The 14051-nt window shown below is 40.1% G+C and overlaps 1 long non-coding RNA gene across 1 annotated transcript; it reads right to left on the bottom strand.

Moving 5' to 3' along the window:
• Positions 1-2525: 2525 nt before the first annotated feature.
• Positions 2526-13442, bottom strand: LOC148052298 (uncharacterized). The gene is made up of 3 exons (XR_015698725.1): positions 13343-13442; positions 4577-4616; positions 2526-2599 (listed from the first exon to the last, which is right to left on the bottom strand). It is a non-coding gene; the product is annotated as an uncharacterized LOC148052298 (long non-coding RNA).
• Between the last annotated feature and the right edge of the window lie 609 nt (positions 13443-14051).

Genomic DNA, 14051 nt, shown 5'->3' with positions numbered 1-14051 from the left:
CTCAGAGGTGCAGCAGTCTCCCAGGGAGCGGGGCTGTGGGGGTCCCTGGGGTACCCTACCCCCTGTCAGGGCGCAGGAGCCCGTGCTGCGCATTGACCGGTTTGGGAGGACCTAGGCACTGAAGCCTTTCCTGGGACTCAGTTTCCCAGATCACGCTGCCTCTTGCACCCCTCTCCCCAGTTTGAGTGGCTGAAAGCACTTTCCTGTAGGGGTCAGGAAGGCACTCTCCCTCCAGAAGAAATTATTTGGAACAGAGTTTTTGCTGTCATAAGATCTGATATTTATTAGTTATTTTTATTAGTTATTTACTTATGAGAGTTTGCTAGATCTTCCTGTGATACAGTCCCAACCCTCCGAAAGCTCGGCGTGCCCTGCTGTGTGTGCACGTGCTCACCCTGGCAGGGGATGACTGCTTGGATGTGCCCAGAGTGATACAAGCACTTTCCAATAATCAGGTGCATGCAGCACAAATACATTTGCAACAGGAGGAAACTGGTGCAAACTGAACCGTGGAAGTTACCAAATGGTGCTAGTATTGGCATTGCTGGAATGGTAACCAGCTGCCAGACGAGACGATAGCTATGCTGAAGTTTCAGAGGAACTTGGGCAAGGAATTGCTAACCTACTACTTTTGCTGTAAAATTTGTTGCTTACCAACCTCTGTACCAGAGGAATGGGACACTACAAATTTTGAATGGCTTTGCCCAAGAGCAACAGAATAAATGAAATCTGGTTTCTCCCTCCCTCTGATAGTGTTTCACAGTTCCTGTCCACCCCACTACCCATCACGGCTTCTCCACGTCTGCAACCCTTCCACCTCCAAGCCTTCGATTCCTCCTCTATGTCCCATAAACCCACAACATACTACGCTCACTTCTGTACTACTCACATGCTCTTCTGCTTGGCCATATCTCAGCTCCCTCCCATTTCACCTGTGCCCAATTTACACTAACCCCAGCTTTCTTCCACATCTTCTGGCCTGTGCTGTGTGGTTGCCCAGGTGGGCAAAAAGCAGCCCGTGCTCTGGTTTTGACTAGGTGCTGCCCAGATGGCCTGCACTGACAAACGCTGGGTCAGATTCTTTCTGCCTTTCTTTCAGAAAGCAGAGGAAAAAAAAAAAGAAATCCTTTTCCCAAGAAGCGCTTAAATTAATTTAAGATCTCATTGACATGGGATGTGGCATTCAAAAAGGGCTACAAAACTGCAGGGAGGAGTACTGGATCTGTCCAAATCCAACTGCCAACTCAGTCCCTAGTCATCGATTGCTGGCTGAACCACTTCATACTTGCTCCACTTCTCAATTAAGTTTTTTTTTTTTTAACATACGTGCATACACCTGTATTAGGGAGGGCTTTCCTGAGGCATGTATTTCTAATTCAGTTGAAGAGTTAAAGAAGGGAAGCTAGGACAAGTATTCTCTGCCCCAGTAGCTCCTCCCCAGCATGCCCACAGTCCCCTGGTAACTTTACAAAATCTATTTATATGTGCAGTAATCCACTAGCTGTATGGGTTGGAAAATGTTACGCAGTTTGAAAAAATCAATATAGAGTCTGAAGAGCTAAAAAAAAAATCCCAGAAGTTTTCTCATTGACTAAAATCTCCTAACAATCCAAAAGGCTTAAAGTTTTACCCGACCTTGCAATAAGGTACTTTGGTAGAGTTTCAAAACCACGATGCAAAGGTCTACTTCACTGCAACAACCAGCTTTATAGATTAAGTAACCGCCTTTTAAATAAATGCTTCATTTTCCAAAACTTTGTTGATGGGAAAGATGTTCCTTTCCTCAGCTATGGACTTTTCTCTCTTTTTTACCTGATTCTTTTTGTATTATGCATTGCTCTCGTATTCTGTGCACAACTGAGATTTACCAAAGCCTTTTCTCAGAGCTTATATTTTCTGAAAATATTTCCTTGATGTTTGCAACCATGTTGATTAAAAGTAAGGACAAGTATGATTAGAGCATGCCCAAGCGTAGGCCACAAAAAGCACTCAGGGCTGCCCTAGTTTTCAACTCTGTTGTTACAAAAGTACACAACAGTGGTGATTGCACGTTTGCGCCAAACCTTAGGGCACAACATTGATTTCTAGATCAGGATTATTTTTGGAGCATCCCATCCTCCTGCTCTCAAAAAGGCTTTGATAGCTTTTAACTTTAAGTTTAGAATATAAATGTAAACCTTAATTCCTCTTTCTTGCACGAAGATATCCCAAATATTTAAAATATAATGTTTAACCTATTGCTATTAATGTGATTCTTCTTTTTTTTTTTTGTTACTTGAATGTGCATATACTGCTATAGCTCAAAGGAGAAAAACAACATGAACCATCACTATATTCACTGAACTTCGTACACATCAATGAATCCTCAGCACTATGTGAGAATAGTTGACTATCATCAGTCTTCATCATGATCGTAATGAGATATTTGGGCAAAGAGCTGGGGTTTTGTTTCAAAAAAATGGGTGAAATACTCCATTTAGCAGCAGCACTTGAAGCACGTGCTCAGTTTTACTCATGTACTTACGCTTCAGCGTGTGCTGCAGTATTCCAGTGGATAGGGGCCGAGTTGCAGTGATTCATTTCATCCAGTCACCAACACCTGTGCGAAGACATTTAGAACTATTTAAGCTGCATATTTGCAAAATTTTCCGCGATGAAACAGCATTATTTACTTAGAACTTGTCTACATACTTACACATGTGCTAAAAAGTTAATTACGACAATATGTTTTTGTTACACTATAAAGGCACTTTGCCCAAATAAAATGAGATGCAATGTGTGGGTATTAATTCTTTTCTCCCATAGAACAACTGTACTTTTCAGTAATAAAAAAGAAGAAACCAGAAGAGGGGTTATAAAATAAACTACATATTTCTATACAGCCCAAATTTTTAGCCAATTGAATGTGTAAGCTGTTAGATGCTTTTGTTTCAATGTGTGGTAGCTGTTAATCCAGAAATTAATAGAGAGTTTGTAGTGGAAGCCTGTCTAGGGCAATCGTATGAATCTTTAAAACAAAGTTAATTCACGTAATGGTTCTTGGTTCTTTGATAAAACCTGTAATATTTTCAGGAAATTACATGATACCGCATCTCATTGAAATACTGTTAAAAGGACCCCATTAAAAAGATGTGTTGGGTTTTTTTGTAGAACAAAGACAAAGTTTACGAGAAACTACTAAGTCAGAGAAAGCCCATGGAAGCTTTTGGCCTCTGTTTTCTGCAAGGTAAGACCTGAAAATGCTTTCCTTATTTCTGCTTTTTAGTCAGAAACCTGAGCCTGTTTGTAATAAATCTCCTCTTGTCCATTCTCCATCAGTTTTGTACATCTCCCATCTTATACCTTTGTTTAGCAGATTTATCAAGAAACATTAATATGACAGACTAAGCACTAAACACTGAAAAAGATAGCTATCTGATGCAGATTCCGTCTTTTGTAGCACTGTTACAATACAAAACCACTTTCATCGTAGCCTATATATAGCGAGGTCAAAGCAGGACCCGAGTCTGGCCGAAGGATATAGAGGAAAAAGACTTTGGGACTGAAGGAGGAAACCATACAGAACATTAATTCTGTAAGAGAAAGAATGGGATCAACTGACATTGGATTATTAGTCACACCAGATACAAGCGTATTTTGTAATGTAAAGCCTCATTTTATACGCACTATATGCTCTAGAAGTGTAATTCAAAGAAAAATTGTTTTCAAGCTAAAAACCCAAATAACTGAAAATTCAAGACTTTTCTAAGTATCTGGTGACTGATATGAAGTAGTTTCACTGTACTGGATTCTCCCAGGTTGCTCTAAAGCTCAAAGATTATTATATTATAAAAGCCTAATGCTTTCCTAATGCTCTTGGGGCCTTTCAGGTTTTGCGTCCCCCAACGGGGAGCCGTGCTGAGTCCCTGGGACTTTCTAAATCACCCCTGCTCCCCAAAGGCGGTGTAGTCGGTGCCTTCGAGTAAAGGCAGAGCAAAGACACCTGAGGAATTCAGAAGCAGGCAAGAAATCTTTAAAAACAGTTCTGAGTATTAATTCTCATTCGAGAAGACGATTTTCCGGAATAGTGTAATTTCTTCTAGCGGGAGGAGGTTGACCACTTCAGCTAACGGAGACTCACTGGTGGTGAGTCCTGACCTGGGCTCTGCGCTAACAGGAGTAAACCATGTTCTCCAGGGAACTGCAAACATTGGCCTCAAGTCTATGGCTTATCTTGGTGCCATAGCAATGACTAGGAGGTTTTTTTTCTAAATGAAACCTTTCTAAATGATGGTTCCTTCTGTGGTGTATGCAGCAGCTGAGCATCAAGTCACCAAAGCAGCAATGCACATTCATCACGAAGGAAAACCAAAACGGCAGCAATAAACGCTCCCCAGGAGCTTTGGGGAAAGAGGCAGCTGTACCTTTTGCTCCTGCCTATATATGAAACTAGAGATCGTGTTTAGCAGAAGGCTAGCAGTGAGTCTGAACAGAAGCTGTCCATGAGAGGCAGCATGGACACATGGCTTCAGCCATCCCACTGCCCGGCAGCAGCTCCGGCGCGGTTTGCATACAGCCTGTGCAGTCAGGCACTCACCTCCTTGTGAGCGGACGCCACCCTCACCCCGTGCGCAGCACTAGAAAACATAAACCAGGAAAACAGTAAATACCAAATATTATTTACATTTTTGCTAATAAGGCAATATACCAGCCAGAGAAATATTCCTAATTTACATGCAAGTCCTCTTTTCTTTATTTTTTTATCAATATCTAGCAGCAGTAAAACATGAAGCACAGGAGGACATGCCAGCAGCAGCCCTGAAAACACCAGGCAGCAGCACAGCAAGGAGATTAACCAAACATGAAGCATTAGAATATTGCAAAGAGGATCAAAAGAGATTTGCAACTGAAAAGCCACCCGCCAGAGTTACAGTCAGCTGAGAAGCCGGACAGACAGAAAGTGGGTAAATCTTTTACATTTAGATCTCTCCTAGAATAAGCTCAAACTTTGGGATGTGCACTGCAGTACGTCACATCAGGCTTCCCTGCGACACGAGGCTGCAAACAATACAATCTTCTTTCTACACTGAAAATTATAGCTTTGTGATAGTTAAATATTATCTGGCAAAAAAGCAAAATCACATTGAATATGGTCACTGGCACACCAAAAACTAAGAGCCCTGAGGACAGCAACAAAGCAGTAGCTATACAAAAATTTTCACATAAAGGGAAATAATACAGAGAAATAAGAGGAATTTAAGGAGCCAATCTTCCCATAACATTCCCTTCTCCAAAATAAAAATCACTCTGAGGGTTCCCAATCCCAAAAGATACTAAAATAAAAATATTAAATAGGAAATTGCTTCTAAACAGAAAAAAAGACACACGTCGCTGCAGATGAAGCCATGGATCAGCAGAGCAGCGACACGGTAAAGACCCTGCTCCTCCCAATCTTGTAGCAACTGTGGACACTAATGTACTTAACGTGGAGAAGTAATGTGTTTCAGAGGAACGTTGTACCAACATCTGTACCTTCACATTTTCACCCTGACATCAACATCATTACGAGCAACAACTAAAGAAGGTTAACAGATATGAAATAAGAGTAACAGGTTTTGTGTTTGTCCTGGGTCTGGCAGAGATGGGCATTCTCCATAATGGCCCGCAGGGTGCTGCAGTTTGGATTTGTTTGGCTGTTGGTCAGGGCCAACCCACCACATTATTTCATCCCAGCTTTCTTCAGCGTAAATCAGCCTGCCCCTAAGAACGAATATGTTCCCTGAAACATGCTCTTTGTGTGTTTTGATAGACAGGGCTAAAGATGCTTCATGGGTATGAAACAGAGAGTTTTTCCTAGTACTTGTAGTAACTCCCCAAACCACCTTTGCCTAGAAGATCAGTTTCTCAACCTTGAGAAATTAAGCCGTACGCACAAACTTGTGAAAGGGTGGACTTTTGCTGCCACGAGAGCAGCTGTAATGTCTTTTACTATTTTAAGAGCCTGTCCCATGTCTCTCATTTTTCCTTGAGGGCAGGCATGCATCCCCCCTCACTATAAGGGACATCTTTTATTTAATTTGTTGTTCAGCTGCCTGCCCAGCACAGGCAGCCCATGGGGGGACCACCAAAGACTCACCCTGCGGTGCAGCCTGAACTGGTCAGTGCACTAATGAAGTGGGCAGAAAAACTGGCTCCTTTTGAGCACAGAGCAAATGCATTTTCAAATAGGAAATGAGCCAGAAGACGCCTTAAAAAGAAGCTGGGGTAGAGACTCCCTCAGGTGTACATTAGGGCAAAGATGGAGGACTGAAGGGTACGGATGCTGAGGATACGCATCCCTGGGGGAGATTTATGGGTGACTGAATCAGAGCTATTGCTGCTCAAGACTCTTTCATTTCCCTAAATTGCCTTGCTGGCTGAGATCAAACCCCGTGTACTTTCTCTCATACACCAATATCACCTTTTGCAGCACAAATGTCAAATAAATTCCTCTATCAAGTCACGAAATGACTTCAACTGTCACTGAAATGAGAAGATAAATTTGAAATTAATTTTCAAAAAAGTCTAATTTACTGACAAAGAACTATCGTCATGATTACCTCACAGAATAAATATTTTGATACCTACAGATATTATCCAATACCCAGATGATCTAATTATCTCATCTTATCTGAGCTACTATCCAATATTTGATATCCTTTCCACTGTATCAAGAAGTTTTCAGCTGCATAATCTTAAAATCAGATCTCTTGTACATAGTGAAATTTATGACAGTATATAGATCAAACGGCAAGATACAATACATTTTTTTGGGTCATAAATAGAAATATTATCTATAACCGCATAAAGGTAAAGAAGAAAATAAGAAAATGGATTTCATTCATGGTATACAGAGGCCCTCCTACCTCTAACTTTGCAGTTTGATTTCAGGAGGAAAAATTAGTCTTTAACATGGTACAAGTAATTTATCTTGGGGGAAAACCTGTCTTGAGGACATTGTGAGCATCGCAGAACAATTGATCTGAAATAAGTACTAGTTCTGGATGTTCTGTGTAACAGCTGCTCTACACTGAGAGATTCGACAGAGTGCGAGTGCATGTTTCAGGAGCCCTTTTTTAGGATATGGCCTAGTGTTCTGCTTTCAAGTCTCAGTTTTCCCAATTTCTAGTGAATTTTATGACACTCACTCCTACCTTAAATATAGCAGTGGAAAGAATATTTTAGTCGGAAAACCAAGTTAGACAGCATAAACTTGCTACACGTTTACCTCATTAAAGCAGGGCTTTGAAGAAAAGCTAATTTTGATTGCATGTAGAAAAACTTTTATGACTGCAAAGACTCAAAATATTTGATCTGATAATATGTATGATTCTAAACAACTCATTGAAGCTTATGATCAGCTGCTGCTAAAAAAATTAAAAATTGAGCTGGTATGCCACTAGCATATGATTTGAACTAGTAAAGGGTTTGTGGAATAAGCTTTGGGACAGCACAAAGCCAGGATTAAGATCTAGGTTTTAATGGTCAGTGATAATTGAGATCTTGTTTTCACCTTGGACAGGTGGTGGGTACACTTGTAGGTTCGGGACTGGCAGGGGCTGCTGTGCTAAGCTAGGGCGTGAGCTAGGGGAAAGCCAGACACTAGAGGAAAAATGAATGTCCAGAAGTAGACTGCCAAAATGCACTGAGAGGTGATGCCTAAGCATTGGCCTACAAATAGGGTTTAGACTGAAAAAAAAAAAACAACCTAACAGGCAAAATCAAGTTTATAGGGGCCTGCCAAAAAAACCCCAAAGCTACAGATTTTGCTACTGGAAGTTTGATGGCGGTAGTTCCAATCTCCCTCCACTTTCCAGTAAACTTTGGCTTACAAAAACGCACATCTCAGTTGGTATTAACTGGTGCTGCCTTTGATCTCTGAGCAGAAATGTACATGAGAAAAATGTCATAAAGTAGTATACGAGAATTAAACCTACCTGGCTCAGCCTTTGGCTTTTATAGAGCACATTCTTCAAGAAGCATCAGACATCCTGTATCATATCAATCTGGGATGTAGTCCCAAGTTTCAACAAGGTAACATACACAGATATGTAGTTTGGTACGTATAAAAATATATATAAATAGTTTTGTACACAAATAATCTACGGTGATCCAATAGCTCATAAACCTAAGAGCTGTCATGCTCTTAGTTTCAGCACAATGTTATATGGTTAAGTTTTCTGATTTGATCAAGTAGTTAATACAGGAAAGGCAATATAATCTGAGAGAGACAAATGGATCACCAAAAATCCAGCAAGGCCATCCTGTCCCAGGTGGTCTGCCAACAACCCTACGGCTTAATACTGGAAATTCACTCCCACTACCTTGAGTAGCTTTTCACTCTCCTTCTGGCTCTCCTTTCTTCCCCTCACCCCCAAGTCTGCTTTTTGGTGTCTGAATTAAACATTGTTCATCTCGCAGAGTTCAAAGTTCAGGATCCTACATGTATGCGCCATGACATCTTACTAGCTGGAAAAATTTAGTCAAATACTGACTCTGTGGTGAGAATGCAACAACTGGATGCAGTTTCCACAGCAAAACTTGTGTCACTTCGCTCCAAAACAAGCCTGTATTTAGTGAACTAAAGGAGTTGTTCAGTGGCTTGGCTAAGAGCTCAGAAACATGCATGGTCTGACAAATTCTTTTCAGCGAGCGTCAATAGTACACACAGACAGACACGCATTTCAAGCCTCAGTTCTTCTGAATCAGAGAGGATGAATCAGGATGAATAGTTTCAGCCAAACAAGAATATTTAGTGTTTTTCTCTCTCTCATCTATGAACGGCATCACATACTATCAGTAATTAAATAACTACTTACTTTCTGCAACCTGTACCACTTGCCATCTCCTTACCTTGCTACCTACACACTTACAGAGGTCTCATCACCGCAGTATCTTGGAACATCATAAATTTTGTTCTCACAACTATCCTCCAAATAGAAAATGATATTTACTTTTTAACAGTGGGGAAATGAGAGACAGCGAGGAGGAACAGGCGGGGAAATTTGGAAAATGCGTACGCTTAACATCTGCACGCATCAAAAGGCTGTGCAGAGAGAGCTGAACTGGCTCTGAACAAGCTGGAGTGTAACGCTGGGCACATGTAATTATATTGTGCTGGATGGCTCTGTGTTGCATTGGCGCTAGGAATGTGTCAACTCACTTGGAATTGGTTACCGGTGTCTAACACAGCATTCATTTATGGGCTGCAGGCATGCCCAGCAACCGGGCAGGCAGATAGCTGCTTGTATCGATAGAAAGAATAAGGTCTTTATTTAACAATTAGTCCTCTTGCTGCTGTTCCAGATGGGAAATGCTGAATTCATTTGTTCAAGGCCACCTGGAGAACAGACTCAGAAAATTGCCCCTTCAGTTTGTCATAGTCATTCCTTAGAGCAAGATTTCATATAATTAAGAGATTAATTCATATTTGCATAAGTGAGTGACAGAATTATCATTGATTTCAGTAGAGCCAAGACTCAAGTTTTAAGATTTTGAAACTGAATAACCTTTCCTCATTGCCCAAGCTGACTCTTGGAGCTTTACCAGTCACGTTTTTCTACGCTGAAAGAAACATCCCAGGCCGCTACAACTTGTTTATGGCTGCAAACAACTTGCTACTCAATTTACTGTGGGCATTATTTTAATTAATGAAGGGTTTTGTAAGATTGTTTTTTTCTAAAGTCTTTTGACAGAATTGATTTAAAATATGCTAGATCAAAACCTATTATAAATACAAACAACTTTGAATGAAGATGGATCTGCTGAATTTACTTCGAAGATTCCCTGCACACTTATTATTCAAGCACTCTATTTCAAACATACTGACAGCAATGATAAATTAATGACTTGTATTAGTGAATGTAATGTATTACTTCATGGATATCAAATACACACACTGTTATCACATCATACTGTCATGATATTTGCTTGATGTTCATATAACGACACAGTTAAGAGTGTTCATCACCTTTTTATTGAGGTGAAGAAAAAAATGAGAAACATCTCCTGCTTGGAAGATGCTTGTTTGGAAGTAATTTTGAAACACTAGCCCTCTCAGGAGAGGCAGCAAAAAATATCTCTTCTATCATCTTACAAGAGTAGCCTGTGAGCCACGTTAATCATCTCAGACTGAAATTTATAACAACATATGGAAGACTTGCTTCACTATTATTAGAACTTGCAAGTTTCATGTGTGTTCTTCAACTAATTTAAGGTTCACTTCTGCTTTGAACATTATACCCCAAGTAATAAGTGCTGTAACAGGTCAGTTGCATTGAGGAAATTCTTTTTGGAAGAAGCTCCTGCTTGATGCAAAAAGGCTAAGACTGCTGGAATTTAAAGTCAAGAATTGGCTTCTCTTAGGGCTTGATTCACACAGCCTTTGGAAGTCCATGTGATCTTTTAAATCAGTTTCAAAGGATTTAGATAACGCTGCCTCTGGAATATTTTGTCTTTAGCGATATTTTGCCAGGTTTTATTAGTATGTACTTATGGCTCTGGTTATGTACTTGTTAAAGAATGGGATTGCACACAAGATTTGGTCTTCCACCAGCACTGTGACTTTTTTGAGTCTTCATTATGCTTCAAATGTAGTATCATTATTTCATCCTTTGAAAGAAGAAAGGTACTTCATGCTATAAACTCTCTGCATTTGACTCCGTCAGTATTGTAGGTGTGAATAAAGAATTTTGTCAAAAAAAGTTTGCATCTCTCTGAATATCAATACAGCTTCTTTGTTCTCTCTAGCAGAAAACTAGAAATAAGATTTTGATTAATTTTTTCCACCTATGGATTTCATGGTGTTCGAAATGTTTACATGGGCATGTTGACGTACATCGCAAGTCACCACAATAGTATCCATACCCCACCCTCATCCCCAAAATCAAGACCCCAAAGACTCAGTGCTACAGCAGTCATGAGAAGACATTTTGGAAGATTCTCAGCCACTTCTCAAAGTCATCACTGAGTGTTAGTCAAGTGAACAAAGTCTGTTTATTTAAGCTCTGAAACTTTTTTTCTCTTTAAATATATTTCTGCTGCTCCTACACTCATGCATACAGCAGATGGAAAGTAAATTTATTGTAACTTAGTTCCTGAAGTCTTAGCTACACAGCAGGCAATATGATAGGCAATATTAAGTATAAACAGCACTGGATAGTAGTAAAAATAATGTTAGTTTATTCTGATTTTTACCTTGTCAGAAAAGGTGGATTTAAGATCTCATATAGAAAATCAAAGTCTATGTGATACAACCTCACCTTTGAGAAATGTTGGGTTCTTATTCACTGTTATATTACATTTGAGGGATGTCACTGATAAAGTATTTAGTATTGTAATTATCACCCCAGTAAACTTAAGTAAGTGCAGTATTTAAAATTATTACATGATTTAAAAAAACTCGATAATACATTGTTTAGGCAAATTTAACCTGTGCAAATTTCTTTTTAGAGGCAAGAAACTTCCATGTCATGGAAGTAGCCAGAACCACCCAAAGTGGAACAATATAGCATTGCTTTTAAGAGCTGTAGTTCTCATGAGGTTTGACCATAGCTAAACTAGAAGTGTTTCAGGAAGAATACTTTCATTCTGCCTTCCAGTCAAACAGATGTATAGAGAAAACTGTTCACTTGGGATTACTGAATACGCAGTCAGCCAGAAGGAAGAACTGAATTACTTGCAAAGTTTACAGGGTTTTATGTTTATTTTACCTTTTTAAAATTATTATTATTTAAAGAGAGTGCCACTGTGAATAGCTCAATTAAAAACTTCTGTTCAATGTACAGGTGGTTTTTGTAACTTACAAATACTGGTGTGCAGAATGGGTACATATAAGACAACTATAATTTATCTACACCTGTATAATCAATATGTTACCTTGCCTGAAATATTGTAGACATTTGTAGAACTTTGTTGATTATTCCATCTTAAAACAAACTCCTCACAGAGTAACTCTAGAGAAGGGACACAAAAACGATACAGGGCTGAAACACTAATATTGAAAAAGAGGAGCTATTTACTACAGAAAAGAAAGAACATTCTGAAGTTATGCATGGAACAGAGGAGGCAGATAAGAAATTGCTGTTTTCGGTTTCTCATAGAAAAAGCACAATAGACCATATAATGGAAAGGAAAGGAAAGAAATTCCATACTGATAAAAAGAGAAATCTCTTTACCTAATACATAATCAGCCCCCAGGAGATGCTACCATTATAATGCGTTCAGAACACCTAGATTTACTGTAATGCGCACCTTAAAGTTTGGAAAGGATTTTTGATCTCATGCTTTGACGCTGAAGCCAGTCCTTAGCAGAGCTTAAGGTGGAGAGTTGTGAGGTGGCAGAGTATTTTGCAGGCTTACTGAGATTTCTCGAGGATTATACAATTTCCTAGTGCCCACGATTTTGGTAAAGAAAAGGAATTTTGCAGCAGACTTGAAGGACCTGGTTATATGTTAGATATATGCGTGTTATCTCTGATTTCACGGCCTCAGCCACAATTGGTGGATTATTAATTAAATAGCAGAAAAAGACATATTTCATGGAACACGCAGCTTAATAACAGTTTCACTGGAAAACAAAAGAAATCGGTGAAAACCAGAGGAGAAAATGGAAAGACAAGAGGGGGAACAGGGATTCAAGAAGCACAGCTTGCATTCCCTGTAGCCATGTTTCCCTTTACACCTCTGGGTATAGCACATGAATGTGATGAAAAAGATGCCCATAAATATTAGGGAAGTAGCTATTAGTAAGCACAGAAATATAAATTAACTGAATGTTAATGCTTTGGACGCTGAATGGCTGAATTAGATCCAAGAATATAACCCTGAGAGTCAACAATGAGATATTTAAAAGATATTTGCATTATACCTTTACAAAAGCAGAAAAAGCTTACCAGACTTGTTTGAACTGGAATGAAAATAACCTGAATTCTTGGGTCCTGATTTTGTTATATGGATGCAAAACCTGGTCTGGAGGTGTGCGACTCCTCTGACACTCATGAGAATAGTACTGAGCCCCCTTAGCTTTCTTGTGGCTTGCTACTTGTTAACCAGATTTGTGTTTTATTGCGGTTCTCTATTGACGTACCTGCTCTTCCTCTGATCATTTGTGGAATGCCAAAAGAGGTTTTCCAAAAAAACCCCAAACCAGAACCAACCCCCAAACCCACGCTATTTATAATGGCTGCTGGTGCTACGGAAATTTGTGAACGGAGTATCTGAATGCAAACTGCGACGGATATTTCAACTGTGCTGTGGGAGGCAAACGAACCAGTGTAGAAAAGATAAAACCCATTCAGTTCTTTAGCCATGTCTCAAAACCAACCTTCAATGTCAGCTGAAATGAGGCAGCCTCAGTGCGTTTGGGCAAGCTGGTTCCAGCTCCTCACCTTTCCCCTGCCTTTGGCACCCGCTTTGTAATCCTGGGGAAGAAAAAAGGCGAGAAAAGTTGCTCCCAAGGCAAAGCTCAGATATATACCGTGTCCCCAGAGGAAATCTGATCTCCCCCAAATTAAAGCTTAAATAACACACTTTAGGCTCAGTCCATTGCTCGAAGACTGAGAGATATTTGTTTACCCTCACCACAATCTGTGTCTGGGAGAAGAGGAACCACCGTTCCTGGGCTCAGTAGCTATTACTTCAGAAGCCAGGGAGCTGCAGACTGCCTGGCAGTCTCTCCTCGCCCCCCACAAATTCCTGCTATTAGGGGTGCTTGCGTTGCGTGTTCTTGTGTTGTCTACTTTTATATTGAATTAAAAACCCCACAGGGACCACACTGTGAGAAAGCTGAAGTGAAAAAACACCCTCATACCATCAGCTGATATTTCTTTTTCTGTATGGAAAGAGGAAAAGTTTGGCCAGGCCACTATGACCCTAAAGCAGGTATTCCTCCTTGCGCCAGGAGATCCTTCCCCGCGTTTCTAGTAGTTGTGCTATTGCCCGCCCTTCCAGCACAAGCATCCATCCAGTCACGCTTTGGTCCCAATGAACTATGCCTCGAAGTTACCTTCTTAACAGAGAAGATTAGATTCTCT

The sequence above is a fragment of the Nipponia nippon genome, unplaced genomic scaffold (assembly GCF_047370975.1).
Source record: "Nipponia nippon isolate SJK-2023a ecotype South Korea unplaced genomic scaffold, ASM4737097v1 scaffold_5, whole genome shotgun sequence".
NCBI lineage: Eukaryota > Metazoa > Chordata > Aves > Pelecaniformes > Threskiornithidae > Nipponia > Nipponia nippon.
This window is presented reverse-complemented; position numbering and strand designations above follow the sequence as displayed.